The sequence below is a fragment of the Propithecus coquereli genome, unplaced genomic scaffold (genome assembly GCF_000956105.1).
Source record: "Propithecus coquereli isolate 6110/MARCELLA unplaced genomic scaffold, Pcoq_1.0 Scaffold391, whole genome shotgun sequence".
NCBI classification, from domain to species: domain Eukaryota; kingdom Metazoa; phylum Chordata; class Mammalia; order Primates; family Indriidae; genus Propithecus; species Propithecus coquereli.
The window spans coordinates 1,121,145-1,137,499 of NW_012149630.1; the positions used below are offsets into that span (position 1 = coordinate 1,121,145).

Below are 16,355 nucleotides of genomic sequence, written 5' to 3' on the forward strand. Positions count from 1 at the left end.
ACAAAGGTTTGCTGGCTTTCCAGCTGAAGCCTGCCACCCCGGGCTGAACCCCAAGGGGGGCTCACTAACTAACCCTAAAGTGGTCAGAAAGCAGTTGAGTAGTTATTATTATTATTATTATTATTTTAAAGACAGAAGTATTATTTGTTCTTCTTTTCCTAGCCTTATGAATTGAGGCAGATTGGCATTTTATTTATGAAGTGACAACACATACCTTTTTTTGCTGCTGATGTGCTTTTTGAACTGGGTTCAGCGTTGTCAGAAAGTTATTCACAGGAGTTGGTGATGGAGCCTGCTCCACCCACTTCTGTTCCCTTTCTATTTTGGTGCCATTTGCAACAAAGGAAACTAAGTTAGTAAATTAGAGAAGGATTGAAGCTCTCACAAATGCACTTCTTCCTATCAGGTTGTATAACTGATTAGACAAAGTGGGCCCACTCTTCCTGTGGCACGTGGGACCAGAAGGAACATCTGTGCAAACCCCACGAGATGGCCTTGGCCATGGCACTCCCAGGTCTTCTGACCACTCTGATTCAGCTGTATTTAGAAAAAAATCTGTAAAGATGTATATATGTTTATGTCTGGGTACTCATATGTACATATATACATTTGTGTTTATATGTGTGTATGTACACACACATATATATACATATTTATGTTATAGGTGTATATAAAATTCCAGACTTATCATTCTTAAACCAAGGGAGATCTAATGGACAGCACATTGTATTTGACTTTTTTTTTTTTTTTTTGACACAGAGTCTCACTCTTTTGCCCGAGCTGGAGTGAGTGCCGTGGCGTCAGCCTAGCTTACAGCAACCTCAAACTCCTGGGCTCAAGCAATCCTTCTGCCTCAGCCTCCTGAGTAGCTGGGACTACAGGCATGTACCACCATGCCCGGCTAATTTTTTCTATATATTTTTAGTTGTCCGATTAATTTATTTCTATTTTTAGTAGAGACGGGGTCTCGCTCTTGCTCAGGCTGGTCTCGAACTCCTGAGCTCAAACAGTCCACCCGCCTCGGCCTCCCAGAGTGCTAGGATTACAGGCGTGAGCCACCGTGCCGGGCCTGTGTTTGACTTTTGTATCAGGGTTCCTTCCTGCCTGAAATAGTTGGCTTTTGCGTCTCCTAGGCCTGAAGGGAGAAGAGGAGGGAGGATAGGGGTGAGTGCACCTGGAGAGAGAAGTGTGAAGAGAGAGCTGCCTGGCAGGAGCTGTGACTAGTTTGACTGGGTCAACCTGCAGTGCTGACCTGTAGTGCCTGGCGGGGTGGGAGCCAGAGGAATGAATACCCTGTCTTCTCTGGCCTCCTGCAGTAAACCTCCCCCCCTCCCCCAATTGGTTGAAAACAACTGGAAGCCTGAAAGCAGCCTTTCAGGACATGGAGCAGGGTGGGAGATGGTGAGCAGAGCATCTGGAGAAGCAAATGGAAAACCAGCCAATGTGTGTTGTTCAGGGAACTGCTATGCACATTTACTGCCACACTCCCCCAGGTCACTGGGGGAGAGGTCAAGGTGGGGAACTTGCTCCCAGATCTTCAGGATGGCTAGAAAGCATCTAGCTTTGGAGCAGGGGTTCTCACAAAGTGTGGTGCCTGGAACTAACCAGTAGCACTAGCATCACCTGGGAACTTGTTAGAAATTCTCAGGCCCCACCTTTGACACGCAGGATCAGATACTAAAGGAGGGGCTCAGCAGTCTGTGTTTTATAAACCCTCCAGGAGATTCTGGTGTTTGCCCGAAGACGCCTGCGAGGTGCTGGAGGCTCAGCAACTGATGTCACCTTGCTAGGATGGCCACTATTAGGATGCTCCTAAATGCCCCTGATCAGCACATTGTCTGTATCAATCCACTGCTTGAAATTCTGCAGACCCTCAGTCCTCCTTTTTCAGGATAGGCATTTTTCAATAGAAATACAGTCATGGATTCCATTTAGGCCATGGGGGCCGATATCCAGTGCAGTTTATTCCTTGAATTTCTAAGTTCTTTTCTCAGTTGCACAGAGAAGTTCCAGGGCAGGCAGCAGACTTTGGGAGGTTGTTTTTGAAAAATAGATGCAAATGCTGTCTGTGCTGTTGTTGTTTTTCTGGTGCCTGGCAGTGTTTGGTAAACAACTTGATTGCTAGGTCCCGGCCTCAGGGAACCACAGCTGCTCTTTCCAGCTCCCTGCAGACTTTTGTACCCAGCAGGGATTGCTTCAGGGAAAATAAACAGGGGAGAACAAAACAAGAAAACATCACTGTTGTTTTGTTGCTGCCTCTACCTGTTTTCCTGGAACTGTTTTGCAACCACAGGCCCTGGGATTTTGGTCCTTTGCTTTAAAAAACAAGGCAGGCCCCTATGGCATTCCAAGCTTCTCTCTCCATGGCTAGACTGGCATTTGGAGTAGCCACAGGACTTGAAAAGCTTTGGAAAGGACTTAGTAGCCACTGCCAGAATGCATGCATTTTTAAATATGTAAATTGAACGGGAGAAAGCTTCATTCTTTCTAATGACCCCCAGGATGGTAATCTGGCTTTTCAAATGTCTAGGAAAACAGATTGAATATGGCACAATTAATGTTTCAGCACTTCTAGGCTTTTCTCTAAAATATTTTAATGGGCTTTTAATTTATTGCAGCTCTTGATTAGCAGGGTTGAGGCAGGGTTACTGCTGACCTCCTGGGCCAAGGTGCTCCCTGAGGCTGTAGTGAAGTGGCAAAGAACAAAGGTTTGCTGGCTTTCCAGCTGAAGCCTGCCACCCCCAGGCTGAACCCCAAGGGAGGCTCACTAACTAACCCTAAAGTGGTCAGAAAGCAGTGCAGTGCTCTTTAGATCTTCATCAGAGTTACTTGGGGTATCTGGTAGAAATGCAGATTCATGCAACCTGATGAAGAATTTCTGTACCGTGGAGGGTGGGAATCTGCATTTCGAGCTGGTCCCCCAATTGCACACTCAAGTTTGATATTGCTACAGCGTAAATAAGAGAGCTGGGGTAGGAAACAGGTGATGGTACTGCCAGATTTTTTTTCTTTTAATTTCGAGACTTATACATTGTTATATTAATCCATTTACTTTTCATTTACTCAGTTTCTCCCGTTATTTTGGCTCTTCCCTACTTTCTCAAGTCAGAGAACTTTCAGCCTGAAATTGTTTTCTTTTGGCCTGAAATAAATCTTAGAATTTTTTTTTTAGGGAAACGATAAACTTCTGCTTATCTGAATAGCTCTAATTTTACTCTGATTTTTGAGAGAGAGTTTTTCTGCGTATACAATTCTAGGTAGACAGGTTTTTGGTTGTTTTTTTGTTTTTGCCTCTGGGCTGTGCTCTGTGTAAGTTTTTGGATGTCTGTCTTCTCCTCTTGTGTGTTTTCTTTATTTCAGTTGCTGTATTTTTCATTTCTAGAGCTCAGAGCAGTTAAGTATTTTGGTTATTATAGAGCTGCATGAAGCTGGAATTCAGTCCTGTGTCCGTTGGATTCTTCACAAAACACACACACAAAAACAAAAACAAAAGTTCCACAAACCATAGTGGTGATTCGTCCTTTAGTTTTGGATATGCCTGATTACTTTAATGTATTAGAAGTCAAGCAAGACAGCACTCCTGTTCATATTCTTAGGCATTGTTTGACCAGTGTCTGTCTTACCGAGAAACCTGCTGCTACTCCAATATGGAATGAAAATTAAACTCCTACACGAAACCTTCCACGTGCTCTCTCCCTCCCCGCACTGGTGTTCATTGTTCTTTTCTTTTAAGTGTCTAAGGTAGAAAGTGCCATTTACTGGTGACTTACTTGCCTGCTACCCACCCCCAAGCCTCTCAATGTGCTATTCTGACCCTGTAGAATGCTTTTTCCACCCAATCTTTCAATTCCTTCCAAAACTTGCTCAAGATAATTAATTCCTCTAGAAAGTCCTTATCTGCACAAATACCTACTGTGTTTTTCTGTGTTCACTCGTGCAGCTTCTCCATGTTTCTGAATCACTCTAGAATCACAAAACTGGACACATAGATTGACCTAAGCAATCATTTGCTACAGTGGTTTCAAGTTTTGTTTTTTTTTTAATGTAAACTATTAAAAAGTTATTTGCCATCTTTGAGAAGTTATGAAATTTCACTAAACGGAAATCTGGATTATCGCGTTCATTTGTAGAATTGAAAGCTCTTGAAGCTGTGAGTTTGCGTTCATACATGGCAATAATTGGTGAGTGACTGCAGGGGTTGCACCTTTTGCTGAGAATGTGGGGGTTTTCCAGCTTGCCACATTTCTCACTTCTCCCTGTTACCTTACCCCCGGTCTGCTTTGCTTGCTTGCTTTCATCTGCCTGGTCAGTGCAGGTGCCTTAGCTTTCCTTGTATGGAAAAGGAAGCTTAGATTCAGAAAGGGTAAGTGTCTTCTACAAGGCTTCATAGCCAAAACTCGCATGAGCAAGCCGGAGTTAGAAGGGTATCTATCTAGCACAGGATAGGCACTCCAGATTTTTGTATTAATGTGGCAGGAAAAGGATGGCGTTCTTACAAGTCCAAGCTTTATAGACTCCAACTACTAAAACTCTCTGTGCCCCAGTTTTTTAAAATCTATATATTGAACTTACGGTAATAGTATCTGCTAGGAACTTTGTTGTCAGAATAGAATGAAATGAAATAACTGTTGCAAAATACTTTAAATGATATCCAGTACATAGTAAGTTTTCAGCAAATGGCAATTATATTTTTAGAGGATACTGGAGAATTCTTTCAATTGTTGATTCATTTGTTGATTCAAAATATTTATACCGAGTGCCTTCTATGAGCTGGGCATTTTTCTTAAGTTTTGGAGTATAGTGAAGAATAAAACTGAGTTCGTTTCTATCACCGATCTTATATTCTAGTGGAAAAGACAAGTGAATAAATGGGAAAGTTTATAGATTATGACAGGAGCTCTGAAGTAAGCAAATAGGATGATATAATGGAGAGTAACTGGGAACCTAGCTTAAGTTGGTAGGCTGGTCAGGCTTCCTGAAGTGGCCTTTGTCCCTAAGACCCAGTGATGAAAAGGAGCCAGTTGTGTAAGGAATAGGATCATGCCATCCTGGGAAGCTGATATAGCAAATGCACCAGCCCTGAGGCAGGAAGACACTTGGCCTTGTTGAAACAGAAGGAAAGCCACTGTCTAGAACACTATATCTGCATTGGTTGTAGTCAGCAGTTGGATTGGTAGTTTGAGGTCACATCTAAGAAGTAGAAAGTGATCAGATTATGTAGGGCCTTTGAGGGCACAGAAGGAAGTTTGAATTTTATCCCCAAAATGGTCAACAACTTCAGCACGTTTCTTTTTGATATGTGACATAGACTCTATAGCTTTGGGGAGCCTCTCTGAGCCTTGGAATCACTTCTTGGGTCTCAAGGCCACTTGTGGGCTTGGAGAGCAGGGACTTGGAGAACAGGGCACCATCATTTGGACATGAAAGTGTGGTCCGTGATTGGCAGTGTCAGCATCCTCTGGTTGTTTGCTAGAAATGCAGAGTCTCAGGCCCCACTCCAGACCTACTGAATCAGAGTCTTTGAGGGTGGGGCACAGGTATCTGTATTTTTTTAAAAAGCTCTCTAAGAGATGCCTATGCACACTTTAAGCTTGAGAAGCATTTTTCTGAAGTACATTTGGACAGATTTCCACAGGAGTTGGAGCTATGCTTTCTGGAGAAGATTGAAAACTTTTCATGGGCACCTGTAGGATATTCTCAGCCACTGAGGGTGCCAGTTCACCAGGTTTGGGCACTAGTGCCAGGTTGAAAATTCTTCTAATCACTTGTAAAACTCTCTGCCCACTGGACATCTTCGGTGTTGATGGCAGTTTGGCATGAGAGTGATTTATGGTTAAAACCTCTTTTTAATCAGGAAGCTTAAAGGAGAAGCTAATAGATCAGGTTATTTAGAATAAGTATGCTTTATTCAAAAAGACAGGCTTCAAGGTGGAAGGAATTTGGAGAGGATTGGTTAATGTTCTGACTTTGCAGATGAAGAGACTGGAATCCTGAGATGTTAACTGGCTCTCCTGGGGCCACGTGATTGATGACAATACTGAGTCCAGAACTCAGGCTTCTCAGCTTTGAACCCTGACCGTCGGCGCAATATGTTCTTTATTGGTGGATTTTTCTTCACGATTATTACTCCTTATGTAGTTCATAACCAGTCTTAGAACAAAATAGAATTATTTTGAAGGAAAAAATCATGATCTCTTACTAGTTTTTATGTTCATTATTATTATTTTTTAAATAACTTATTTTAATTATTATTTACAGTTTTTATGTTTTTATCATCATCTGGAAAAGATCATTACTTAATAGGAATGGTACATTTATCCATGTAAGATTTATGTTAAAACAGCTTGTTGTTACCTAAATACTTTATAATGGGATGTGATATTTTTGTAATGCTAAAATATTTAAAGTGTTTGGTACAAAGTTCGCAATAAATAACCACCTTCCAGTGGACGTGTTGAAGTAATTGGTAGATGTATCTTTCTAAACAGTATTTCCGGTTCATACTTGACAGCATCACACTTGATGTATTGACATAGTCTCGCTTGAGCGGTGTTTTCCCCCAGCTCTAAAATCTATGTCTGTCTTGGTGTTTTCAAGTTTAAGGAAGTGGTGGTTTTAGAAGTTACATCTTAGTTATGTGTAAAAAATATTTTTATGTTGCAGTGTCCCAGGAGCTTCTGCTGACAATTCCAGTTTCCGAACGAAACGTTTCGGCAATGGTGAGGGCTTCAGTCCCTTCTCTGATTCGCTGTCAGCCATGAACGGGTGGATGTGATGTCTGCAAGCCCAAAGGGTGAGTGAATGTTTGTGATTATTCGTGTGCAAATTCACAAGACAAAAAAGTCCATCCAGGACAGTTGCCCACGGCGGATGAAAGATTCTCATTTTGAAAGAAGGGACAAACTCTGTCATTGTTTTCTGGTATAACCTTTTCAGAGAATTCCTACAGTGATCTGAGGATTTATAAAAGGCATCACGGGACACAGGAGAACTTTGTTTACTTGTTTGTTTTAATCCTACTCTGAAGGTTAGGCTATCTGAACTGTGGACCACATGCACAATTGAATTGAGTAATTGCTGTTTTGGTCCCATTACAACTTGGTGAAAACATGAGCCACCATGAAATAAGACTATAATTACTTCATTTTGAATTTTAGGGGAAATTTAAGTCTGATTTGTTCATGGAGAGAGTCCCATCCCAAGCTTTCACATGATTAGGGATCTTAAGAAAGCCAGAGTGTTGGAAACTTTAGATTCTCAAAGGTTTTTTGAAAGACTTCTGGGCATTTTTTAAAATGATAGTTTACTTTATCAGTTTATTCATTGACTTTTAGGGAGAGAGAGAAGAGAAGGGACATGATATTTTCCTCTTATGTGTGTTTTCCGTATTTGATAATATCTGTCTCAGTCCCCAGCCATCAGTAGCTCCCCTGTAGTGATGGACATTATAACTTGCCATTAATAGAGACAATGATTGGTTGAGCCCAGGTGTTTTTGAGTGAAAACTCTGACATCATTCAATGGGAGCTTTGTCATAGAATGAGGTCAATTTCATGGAGAACCATATAGTTTCAGGGTTTTATATTGAATGCGTTCAATGGTAAGAGCCATTGGCATGAACTTATCTTGTTAGTCTTTGAAACAGATCGTGTGTACTGGAGGGAAGTGGAGGGAAGCAGAAAGACCACTATGTTGGGACTTGGGAGACCTAAGAGTTACCTGACATGGGGCTAATCAGTCTTTCTCTTCTTTGATTTCCCATGTTTTTAAAACAAAGCATGTAGCTTAGAGAATCCTATTCTGTCAGTACTATCTAGGCCCCAGAAGTTCTATTTAGATTCCCCTGGGTGTAGAAACAGGGCAGCTGAAGCCCAGAGAGTCCAGCTGGGATGTCTGAGTCCCTGGGGTTGGTCAGGACTGGACCCTAGTTATTTGGGCCTCAATCAGTGGTTCTTTCTACCTTATCTCACTTACGTAGATTAAGACACCTAACACCCATTCAGCTTAGTAAACCTCTTCTCAGGGTAAGTGTCTAAGACATTGTTACACATTCAACTACTTGGGCCAGATTTTTAAAAATTTTATAGCTAGAGGTCACCTTAACAAATCCCTCCCATTTCATAGATTAAAAACTATGTTAGTTTTAATGTCCATAGAAGCTATGTCCTTAGTGAAGCAACTAGCCCAAATACCAGAGACCAGATGATCCTCAAAGAAACTATTGGCTCTAAAATTCGCTTCCACTTAGGGTAGTTTGGTAACTGAGTACTTGTACCGTGTATTTCTTTCTGCTGGATCTAGAGGTAGAGAAAAAAAAAATCCAGTCTTCTGTCTTCCTTGTAGTATTATCATCTCTTGTTGTCAAGAAATGATGCTAATAGTAAACAGTAACACATAAGGCAAAGATGTCTACAGTAAAAAGAGATAGTTGATGAAGTCATGGAATTTTAGCATTTTAGCACTGTTAGAAATCTTCAGTCATTCTACTGGGTGGTCTTGGGCAAGTCCTTTGGTTCCCTCACCTATGTGAACTTCTGAGGTTTTCCATTGCTGTGCGGCTATGATAGACTTTTGTGAATGGTCTGTAGATTAGTGAACACATAGCACGTGTTAAGAAAATTTATGTCTTTGGGGATCCAGGTAGTGTTGAGAAGAAAGCCTTGGGTCTGTCTTATACACACATGAGATTCATAGAAGTGGTTGGAATTCTGAAGGTATTAAAATAGCAACAATCTCAGGTTTTTGGTTACCTGTCATCTCTGTCTTCAGTATTGAGAGAGTCTGACTCAATCTCACTGTCATAAAATTGATATATGAAATTTAACAAAACCACATGAATGGATTTTTTGAAGACTTGGCTCATTTTATTCATTAATTTCAATTGGGTGAGGCCCACTATCTGAAAAATCAATCTGAAGAACTATAATGAAAATGATAACTCTTGAAAAAATGTACTGTTAGGCCCCATTAAAAATACTGGGTTTTTTTTCCCCTAAATAAGGAAGTTCTTTGTATTTATCAGACTGTAATAAACTTCCCTTTGTTGTATTTTTAGCAGAAGATAGCGGTATCTGAAATCCTGTGAGCGGGAGCATGTGTTCTGGTTTTCTCCCCTCCTCCCCGTTTTTCCTCAAGGCACACTTCCAGGGCTTGCTCAGAGGACTCATTCTCTCCCTCTGTGATGCAGTGACTGGCCGTCCATGCATTATGCATCTGAGAGCTAGTTAGTCCTTCCATTGTCAAAAATTTATTCACAGTCCTATGCCTTTTAGAACTTTACAGTTTATTGAGTGACCAAAAGAAGCACCAATTAATTGTTACAGCCAATAATTTGGAGTCTTTAGGCCTGAAATAAACTCTCCTTCTGAGTGAAGCGTTTCATGGTAAGTGTCCTCGTGGTAGCACAGGGTCAGAGGCACAGGGATAGGCAGCCAGAAAAACAAATCGCCTTACTCAAATGCAAGGAAATGAAACTGTGAGATAAAAGGTTTGCACAAATAGATCATTATGGCAAATTTTTTAAGGTCAGAAAATGGGTAATGTACTTGATTGATGTTGGTGATAACCATACCTGCATAATAAATTAACTTAGGGGCAGGATACAGAGAAAGAAGGGCTGAGCACTTCACGTCTCCCTTTGCGCCGTAGTTCTTTAATGCCACCGTTCACCAGGAGGGACTCCGAGTTGGCTTTTTCCGCAGTGTGAAGCTTCAGTTGATATTGGTACCTACAGGATGCACATCACGGGACTCCAAGAGTGAAGCGTGGCTACGTCTGCTGCATATTTAATAGGCAGTTAGCCATAATGTTATTAATAAATGTGATAATAGCAGTCTGCATTTGCATAGAGTTTTCCTGAGAAGACTTGACTGGAGATAGCAAATATGCTGGCTTGTTTATCAGCCTCTGCTTTGGCATTGCGTTGTCCCTGCCAGTAAGGTGTCCCTTGTTGGTGGGTCTGGTGGAAGGGCATTGCATCATGTGACATGGTTGTACGTTATTTGCCCATAATTTTTTTTCCCTTCTTTGCCCACAGTTCCTCTTGATCTCTCTCACAATCAAATTCCTGGCTTTTGACTTATTAGGAAAAGATAAAAATATGGGAAAATATGTCCTTCTCAGTTAAGACTTAGCAAGGGGCTACTTTTTCACTGGGAGTTCCTTGCTTTTTAAAGTAAAACTCAAGAACACAGATTATTTTTTTGTCATTGGTTTTAGGGTGGATGGTGGTTAGTGCAGCTTCTGGAGAAGCTGGGTACAGCTGGCAGGTCCTTTGGGACGGGAAAGCTGGCCCCTTCCGGGCTGCCTTGTGCTGCAGCCTGTCAGCGGGCCAAGCCACTTTGTTGTGCTTAAACTTCCAGTCCCTGAAATTTTGACTTTGAAAAGTAATTTTAACAATTTAATAAACTGCATAATATGTTTTATAAGCTGGAGCGAATGATCTTAAGTATTTTGGTCTCTTTCATAACACAATGAACCTAATATTGGTAAAAATACAGATCTTCACTCACACCATAAAGAGAGGCTAGATTTAATAAGCAGTTATGAGTGCTGGCAGCTGCCTATCAGATTGTATCACTCGGGCTCCAGCGTGCGAAGACAGTGTCAACTTACATTTTGTCTCTGAAGTATATTTGAGGCGTTTATTTTGCCTTTCTCTCCAGTTCCTAACCTAATGCAAGTAATGTAATTGGCTGAATATTTTCCACATAGCTAATTGGCTAAGGGCCAAAGTGGAAACCATTGTCTAGCTTGATGAAGATCAGAAATTAACATGACATTTACATGGAGGTAATGGAATATATTAGTAAGGAACCAATCCGGAAGGGGAAAAAAGAAGGCCAATCCTCCCCGCCCAAGAACAACAAAAAGAAGTCCGAAAAAGAAAAAAAAAACCCCCCCCCCCCCCTGCCCCAACTAACTCCCCAGCACCACACAGTAGTGGCCAGCCCAGCCCTAGTCAAATTTACTTTTAAATTCTTCAGACAGAACTGTAAGACAAACTAATGAATTATTCCATTTGCCAATTAAAAAAGAAAATCCACCAACTACTATTGTAAGATTAAATTCCCATTAGAAGATTGCATTTAATTCGGAAGCTATAACAACATTGTTTTAATGAATTCTGTTGGAGTTGACAGTTTATGTGAGATAAATTTATATGGTGTAAGTAGAAATAAATTCATTGGATAATGTTAAACATGTTACTTCATATACATTAGCTGTGAAATTTATTTCTTCTCTAGTTATGTCCCTAAGGAGGTAGAGTCAGAGGGAAAAACATATCTTCAAAGAAAGAACCCTTTCTGTCCTTTCAGATATTTGCTCTAAAACAGCCTTTTCTCACTTTTATTAAAAAAAAATCTGTTAAATTTCTGCATTAACTGAATTTATGATTCTCAGTGTATGCTATTTATAAAATTGAATATAGGTTTTATGATATAGGAAATTAGTCTAGGAATGCGAATATGATCCAACTTTGTAATAAAGGTAATCTGCATTTATATTGCAGATATTTTCCATTCCTCTTCAAGCCCCTTATGGGATTATACACACATTTTTTGGACATACAAATTCACTGTAAACTTTTAACGTAGCGGGCAGGCTTTTGTTCACATGACACCTACACAAAGCATCCAACCCTTTGCCTAAATCGAGAGTGGCAAACATTCTTGACACACTTTTGATTTTATGGTTTCCCTTTTCCCTGCCTATTCCTGTGCCCCTGGCAGACCTTATTAGTTGATCACATTTTTTTTTCTTCTACTGAATGTGGATGTAGCCTCAGAATTGTTCCACCTAAATTCTTGTGGACAAGCTTACAGATTCACCGTCTGTGAGAGTATGGCCAACCAAATGTATAAGGCAAGTGGCTTTTTTTTTTTTTTTTTAGGCAAGTGGCTTTTGAGCAATCTTTATATACCCAATATCTCCCCTGGTAGCTGGCAGACAATGGTGAAACAGTCCCATGTTTGTTACATTAATGAAAGAATGTTACACATGTAGAATTTTGGCCGTGATCAGGTTGTATAGTGATTGGATTTCGACAAACCTGTATGTGCCATATTTGTCTGATTTGTTAGGTAGTTTATTTTCTACCCTTCAACTGGTTTTGGTATTATGTGTGTGAAACTTTATAGTTTTGTAGTGGTTTTTTTTTTTTTTTCCTGATTTTTGTAACTGTGGAAAAGACACGAAAGAAACTATCCTCGCTCTCTTTTTACCTATGCATGAGCTGAGGCTCTAACAAGCAAGGAAGTGGTGGTGTGAGAACCAAACCCAGACTTTCACTCTCCCAGTGCAGTTTCCTTCTCAAAAGGAGAGGCGCACACGTGCCAGGTGCTGACTGGTGCAGGGCAAGTTTCTTACAATTTCCTTTTGCGTATTAATCTTGGTTTTTATCAATACACCGAAGCAAGCTGTACCAGGGAAGAAGGCATTCAGCTATTACATTTCAATGACATCTTCCGTGATGTAAAATTCTAGGAACTTAAACTGCATTGCATGTTGTTTTTGAAAATACTGTTTTCTGTTAACTTGGTTCAAGTAATACACAGAGACTTAAGAGAAGGAAATTTCCATTCACTTTCTGTGTAGGTTGCTGAGCTGCCTGTTGAGAATTGCCATCATTTTAGTTGCTTCTTAAAGAAAAACGAGCAGTTAGCTCATTTAAACTATTATCTAGTTAATGTACATTTTTTTTTAAATAAAGAAAAATTTATTTCTCACAGTTCTGGAGGCTGGCAAGTCCAATATCAAGGTCTGGCATCTGACGAGAGCCTCCTTGCTGCATCATCCTATGGCAGAAGGCAAAAGGATGAGAGAGCAGTTAATATACAATTTAATTTCATTTCGGTGTGTCATTTATTGTTATTTGTGCTGGGCACGGTAAGCAGAGCTCTGGAAAGTGACTGTGGGTGAGCATGTGAATTGGTGACCCCTTGGCCCATATTCACAGGATGACATGGTTGACCTTGGTCAAGGATGACAAAATCAGCGTGCTCCGGTCATGGCCTGTTCTGACAGTGGCTCTTGGATTTTTCTCTACACAATATTCTATGTAGCTCCAACCAGGTGATTGGAATAGGCTCATAAGATGAAATCTTTTTATCCCTCCTATGTTCTATGAGATTTTAGTAATGTTTGCAACTTATCATCACAGGAGCTGTTCATAAGACACTTATTTTTCCTCCACTGTTTCAAGTCTCACGTTGGTCATGTCATTTAATCCTAACAACATCTTTCTGTTCTGGATATCATTATTGTGGTTTTGTCATTGACAAGACAGAGGCTCAGGGTATAACTCACCTGTTCAGGATCATATGGCAATAGTTAGAAGGAGTTAGGGATGGGGAGGGGGAAAAAAAGAGAGAAAAGCGGGTTTTACCCCTATTTTGGCCAATTTCAAAGCCTTTGTCTTAATCACGAGGACATGCTACCTCCTCATCTTTGAACAGGTTCTGTGGTTACTTAAGTTCCTTTTATTTGATTCAGGCAGAGAAGATTTTACAGTTTATACTTATCTTTTGTCATCTTTATGAAAGAAATGGACTCTAACTCACTTAAAACTGCAGCTTCATCTACAGACAGGATTTTCATGGAGCCAGTGATACAAAAGGGAATGGTTTCTTCCAAACATTTTTTCCAAGAGATTCCTCACCTCCTGGCCTTGTTCTCAGTCTAAAAATCTTCCAGAATCATGGCATTGGGCTCAGCATTGCATGTTTCCGTTGGGCGTCCTCTAAAGTAAGGATGCTCCCAGAGATGGCAGCTCACAGAGCCCCTAACATCTGAACAGATGAGTTTTCTTCCTGGGCCTCAGGAGCAGAACTGCATAAGAATAGCAGGCCAGCTGCTCAGGAGAGTGGGTGCAGGAGGGGAAAACCTCAGCTACTGGGCATCTGTGGCCAGGGTGAGAGCCAGGCAGTGGAAAGTCAAGTCCTGGCACTTTGTCAGGTCACTTGTCTGTGGACTGCAGGGATTTCTGCCCTTCCAGGATGGACTTTCAGGCCAGATGGCCAGGAGAAGCTAGTTTCAAGTATGCTCTGGGTGATTTTTTTTTTTTTTTAATACAACATGTATTAATACATTCAGTTATTTTTAAGGGAAGTTGTTTCTCCTTATTTTTAAAAGTTGCATATTGAATTATATAAGGGTGAAATGACACGTCATTTGTGATTTCCTTTACAAAGCTTCATAAAAGAAGAAAAGAAAAAAAATGGGGCAGAATCTTGATAACTCTAGATTATCAAGGGTGATAGGTATAAGGGGCTTTGTTATACTGTCTCCTCTTCTTTTTACTATTTTGACCACTTTTATTGCAAAAAGGGGGTGTGGGGGATGAGGGTTTATTTAGCTCACTGTCTAGTCTAGTGGTTCGTAAACCACTCACAGGGTAGAACCAGGTCTCTGCACCCCTGTCTTCCACCCCACCCTTGCTGGTCCTCGGCTGCTGGTGCAATTTAATTGATGTGGAGTCTTAGGGCAAGGAGATGCTAACCTAATCAGCCAAAGTTAAAGTGATTTTCTGGAGAATACAGATACGGGCTTGAACCTGACATACAAGCACTCCCTAACTAACCTGCGAAGTGATGGCAGCTGTCCTAATTGAGTATATGTGACATACCAGGGGCTATAATATAATGTTAGAGAGTTTCCTCTCTGATCCTCCTGTAGGCAGTGTTTGGAGGGGAATAGGGAAGACCTGAACCCAAGGCCCATCAGATTTTCTTCTCCTCTACCTCCAAGTGCTTGGGTGTGTTTTTCAAGGTGTGATCCAAGTACTGCCTGGGAAATGTGTTCAGTACAGATTTCTGGGCCCACACCCAGACACAGGCCCATTGCCTGGTTAAGGAGAGCTTGGTCTCTGAATTAGAGGGGATAGGTTCAGGTCCCAGCCCCAGGTCTCACTGATAGTGTAACCCTGGGCAAGGTCACACCTACTTTGAAGCTTCAATTTCCTCATCTGCTAAATGCAAGCAGCGATAGCATCCCCCTCATTGGCTGTGAAAAGTTCTTAATACAGTGTTTGGTACCTTGTGAGCACTAGGTATATGCTGTTTACAACTGTATTTTAACATTTTTGGGACATTTACCAATAACCTGATATAACCAGGAGCGTTGAGATGTAGCAATGAATGCTCCAGGTGGCACTATTTGGTGGATAAAATTTAAACCTTATGTATCTTAGAAATGTGCCTTTTGTAATTGTTAAAAACATTTTAAAAAATCAGTATTAGAGTTTTTACATAGATGTTTGAAAAAGAATTCTGTCATCAAAGTGTATGAGACTTGACAAGTGTAAATATGCAGTTAGACAGTTTCAAGAAACGTGTATTATTTACTGATCAATGCACTATCTCCTTCGGAGCCATTACACTCAGTCATTTCCTGTCAATCTCTCCACGCTGTTGTAATCAGACTATGGATATGCATATTAAAATATAAGAAAGTTATTGTGCATGTGTGGTGGCAGCTTTTTAATTGTTAATAATGTTGCTGCTTTAAAAAGGTATCAGGGTGGTTTACTCTTAGGCTGGTTAATAGTCTGCAGAATTGCGTGAAAAATTAGGGGAACCCAAACCCGGGCTGGTAGAAAATGAGGCCTGAATGGTACCGATCGCTGGGTGTCTGTGCTTCTAGCCGGTGCCCCTGTTACAAAAAATGAGCTTTTCTTCTGGTCCTGGTGCTGGGTACATGGAGGTAGGTTTCTTACGCTCTTTTTTCTACTACTGTGTTTTTTGGAAAACTTTTGTAATTAAAAAACCAAAGTTTGTGTCTATGTGCGATGGTGGGAGGCTAGTCTAACTTCTCTGTGTGTATCAGGGATCCGCAAACCTTTTCTGTAAAGAGCCAGATAGTAAATATTTTAGGCTTAGGGAGCCACCTGGTCTCTTAAAACTATTAACCTCTATCATCACCGGCGTTGCCCTAGTATGAAAGCAGCCTTCGGTGGATGATATGTAAACAAATGGGCGTGTCTATGTTCCAGTGAAATTTATTTACAGACACTGAAATTCGAATTTCATGTAATTTTCACTTCTCACTAGGTAGTAGTATTTTCATTTCTCCCCAACCCCTTTAAGCGTAAAAACTATTCTTAGCTCACTGGTGGCAAAGTTGGATTTGGCCCACGGGCCTGTAGTTTGCCAAGCCCTAGTCTAGAAGAAGATTCTGAAGCAGTGGCAAGAATTCGCTCTTTGTTCTAGCTCTCTGGTGTTTCGGCTCAATCACTTGCTCTTTGGATTCTGATGAAATAATGTCCTCAGCTTTTGTTTCATGCTCATCTTGAGATAAACCGCTCTGTGTAATTATTTCTTGATTTAGAGTGAAATTTAGAGAGCCCTCCCTGCTTC

At 40.8% G+C, this 16,355-nt stretch overlaps 1 long non-coding RNA gene across 1 annotated transcript in view; it reads left to right on the top strand.

Moving 5' to 3' along the window:
* Positions 1-6,798, top strand: part of LOC105817026 — an 89,168-nt gene extending 82,370 nt beyond the window's left edge. Inside the window, exon 3 of the long non-coding RNA XR_001137816.1 lies at positions 6,664-6,798. This is a non-coding gene — a long non-coding RNA (uncharacterized LOC105817026). The remainder of the gene's footprint in view (positions 1-6,663) is intronic.
* The last annotated feature ends 9,557 nt before the right edge of the window (positions 6,799-16,355 follow it).